This window comes from Chrysochloris asiatica, unplaced genomic scaffold, assembly GCF_000296735.1.
Source record: "Chrysochloris asiatica unplaced genomic scaffold, ChrAsi1.0 scaffold00434, whole genome shotgun sequence".
In the NCBI taxonomy this organism is placed as follows: Eukaryota; Metazoa; Chordata; class Mammalia; order Afrosoricida; family Chrysochloridae; genus Chrysochloris; species Chrysochloris asiatica.
Genome location: NW_006408952.1, coordinates 896,367 through 900,698, shown reverse-complemented (window position 1 = coordinate 900,698; position 4,332 = coordinate 896,367).

The window sequence follows — 4,332 nt, the reverse complement described above, 5'->3', positions numbered from 1 at the left end:
GATTGTGTGGATCATGACAAGCTATGGACAACATTGCAAAGTATGAGTATTCTGAAACAAATGTGCTCATGAGGAATCTGTACATGTACCAAGAGACAACTGTTCAAATAGAACTTGGGAACACTGGATGGTTTAAAATTAAGAAAACTGTGTGACAGGGTTGTATTCTTTCACCATACTTATTCAACCTGTATGCTCAGCAAATAATCTGGGTTCTGTGAAGAAAAACGTGGCATCAGGATTGGAGGAAGACTCATTAACAACTTGCGATATGCAGATGATACAATCTTGCTTGCTGAAAGTGAAGAGCATTTAAACTGTTAACTGATGAAGATCAAAGAGCACAGCCTTCGGTATGGATTGCTTCTCAATGTAAAGAAAACAAAATTCTCACCACTGGACCAATAAACAACATTCTTAACAACAGAGAAAAGATTGAAGTTTTTAAAGACTTCATTCTTCTTGGATCAACTATCAACACTCATGGAAGCAGCAGTTAAGAAATCAAAGGACATATTGCATTAGGTAAATCTGCTGCACAAGACCTTTTTAAAGTGTTGAAGAGCAAATATGTCAGCTTGAAGATTAAGGTGTGCCAGACCCAAGCTGTGGTATTTTCAATAACCTCATATGCATGCAAAAGCTGGACAGTGAATAAGGAAGACCGTAGAAGAATTGATACTTTTGAGTTATAGTGTTGGAGGAGAATATTGAAAGTGCCATAGGCTTCCAAAAGAACCAACAGATCTGTGTTGGAAGAAGTGCAGGCAGAGTGGTCCTTGGATGCCAGGATGGTCAAACTTCATCTCTCATACTTTGAACATATTGTCAGGCGGGACCAGCTGCTGGAGAAGGATACAATGTTTGGTAAGATGAAGGATCAGAGAAAAAGAGGAAGACCCCCAGTGAGATGGATTGGCAAAGTGGCAGCATCAATGGGCTCAAGCGTGGCAACAATTGTGAGGTTGGGCCAGGACCCATCAGTGTTTCATTTTATTGTACGTAAGGTCACTATGAGTCAGTACTGACTCGATGGCAACTAACAACAAAAACAACAGATATGGATGGGATGTTCCTGGAGATGAATGAAACAACAAGATGTATTTGACACAGTGGCTGTAAACATAACAATAATGTAAGGGTAGTGCAGGACCTTGTAGTATTTCATTGTTTTATGAGACTGAGCTGAGTGGGTGATACCTAATAACAACAAGGGATATCAATGGCAGACCAAAGGGAAGTGACCACATTCAAGAAAATCATTCCTCAAGAAAGATGAGCTCATTGTCTAAAATCACAAAGTTCTCAGAGAATTAATATGTATTTGTGATACGTAATTACCACAAATATAATGAATCACAGAATCCAGTACTTAAAGGTAAGATTGTGGAATTATTAAATATAGAATAATAAAATATATGTGTTTAAAAATTTTTTAATGGAATCAAAACAAAAAAAGTAAGCAAGGAAGATAGTATTATAAAAATTGCTAAGTAGATTTTAAAAACAAAAATATAAATTCTCTAAATGAAAATAAAATAACTTAAAAATTCAGTGAACAAAAAACAAAAGGAAGAGGGCATGTCAAAGGGACACTGAAGCCAAACTGAATGAACTCTCAGTGTTAGAAACAATTTGAAAAATGTAATACAGTGTTAGATTACAACTCAAGTGTAGAATATACATGAGTCCACATTGATATTAATAACTGATTGAATAAATAAATGGAGAAAAGAAAATCTTCCTTGCAGAAGAAATCCAGATGATATATGTAGCTACCCTCCTCCAGAGGAGTAGTGCTTGAGTGTAGACTGGACGTAGTAACTCATTATGGAAAAGTTTTTCCACTAAAGGGGAACATGGAAACTTTACAGTGGAAAATCCTGGCAAAACACTACTTAACCAAGTGATCAAAACTGATATTAAGAGGGACTTCAGCAAGATGGTAGACAAGTCAGACATGCTACATAGATCCCCTACAACAAAGACAAATGGGATCAAATGAAACAGATATGAATGATAATCCTGGAACCCTAAACTTCAGAGGACAAGATAGAGAAATGAGTTTAATATTGATTAGGAGAAGAAGCTGAATAAAAACAGTAAGAGAAGAGACAGACAAGCAAACTACCAGTTAACCTGACGTGGCACAACCATTTTGAACTTTTGCAAGCAGTATTCCATTGAGACAGTGACCTGACAACAGAAATGCACTTTGATGGCTAGTAACAAGGGAAACAGGAGGCAGCAAACATCCCATGCAACATTCTCATACCTTCTGTAGTCACACTTAACTGCGGACCACTATCCATTATTATACCACCTGGTCATTGTTAGACAGCAGCCAATACCATCCTAACCCATCCTCAAGTGTGCTATGTAATAAGTAAACAGACACACTCACATCCTCTATCACACCCACCAGGAGACAGGTGGTGAATGCCTAATAACACACCAACATAGAATCATCAATTAAATACAAATACAACAACACCACAATGTCTCAGAGAAAACAGATGAAAAAAACATGTCAGAGATTCTCAAACAAGTGACCAAAATACAGAAGAAACTAAAAGACCTCTCTGAGAAAGAAGTGTCACTGGAATTGCCTGATAAGGAATTCAAAAGAATGATATTTGGGTATCTTCAATAGACTGAAAGAGAAGGGTCAAGAAAGCTACAGACAAAATCAAGGAAAACACAGACAAAACTTTAGAAGAATTCAGGGAAACACTACAAGTACAAACTGAAAAATTAGCAACCATATAAAATCATTGAAAAGAAATCAAGAAGATTAATACTAATACTTCAGAAATAGATAAGGACAAAGGAGAAGAATTGAATTAATGGGAGACCAAAACAGTGAGTTTGAAGACAAAATTTTCAATAATCTGTTAGAGGAGCAATCCGGAAAAAAAAAAGAATGAAAAGAAATCCTAAGAATTATGTGGGATATCCTCAACAGTAATAACTTACATGTGATCAGAATTCCATAACAGCAAGAGACCTAAAAAGTGCTTAGATTAAATTGTCGAAGAGTTGATGGAAGAAAACTTCTCTAACATCATCAAAGATGAGGAGATATGTATTCAAGAAGCTAAATGAACCCTAAACAGGATAGACCACAAAAAAAAATCACCTAGATATAATAAAACTCTTCAAAACCAAAGACAGTGAAAGAATGCTGAGAACAAGGGCTACTCCATTTTACAGCATCACCAACAGCATAGGCAGGTCCCATACTCTCCATACCTTCTCAAGAATTTGTTGTTTTTTGAACTTTGCTATTAATGCTGGGATAAGATGACATCTCATTGTTGTCTTGATCATCTCTGTAATGGTTGTCCTGCTGTGACACTGTAAATAAGCACTAGACTGTGAACCACAAGGTTGGTGGTTCAAACCTACCAGCCGATCCTTGGAAATCCTATACAGGGTCATTATGTTATATTTTTGTTAGGTGCCATCAAGTCGGTTTTGATGCATAACAGAACAAAACACTGCCTGGTCCTGTGCCTTTTTCACAATCTTTATTAAGCTTGAGCCCATTGCTGCTTCCACTGTGCCAGTCCATCTCATTAGGGGTCTTCTTCTTTTCTGCTGATTCTCCACTTTACCAAGGATGATGTCCTTCTCCATGGACTCATCCCTCCTTATAATGTGTCTGAAGTATTAGACACCAAGCAAAAAGAAGTCTTCGATAACTTCAATCTTTTCTCCATTTAGTATGATGTTATTTATTGGTCCAGTGGTCAGGATTTTTGTTTTCTTTACATTGAGATATAATCCATGTTGAAGGCTGCCGTCTTTTCATCAGTAGGTATTTTAAGTCCTCTTTGTTTTCAGCAAGCAAGGTTGTATCATCTGCATATCGCAGGTTGTTAATAAATCTTCCTCCAAATCTGACATCACACTGTTTCTCATATTTGAGTATCTTCAACAGATTGAGAGAAAAATCAAGAAAACTACAGGCCCATACCAAAGACTCTGGTCTTTGATCTTCATCAGTAAATCTTTTAAGTCCTCTTCGGTTTTAGCAAGCAAGACTGTATCATCTGCATATCACAGGGTCATTATGAGTTTGGAACTAACTCACAGTTTTGGAATCAAGGTTATGCTTGCTTCATAAAATTAATGTGGAAGCTGTCTATCCTTTCCTATGTTCTGGAATAATTTGAGTAGAATTTGTATCACCTATTCTCTGAATGTTGGGTAGAATTCACCAGTAAAACTGTCTGGGTCCAGACGTTTGTTTGGTTTTTTGTTGTTGTTGTTTATTTTTTGGCTGGGAGTTGTTTGATGACTTGATCAATTTCTTCTTTTTTTTTTTTT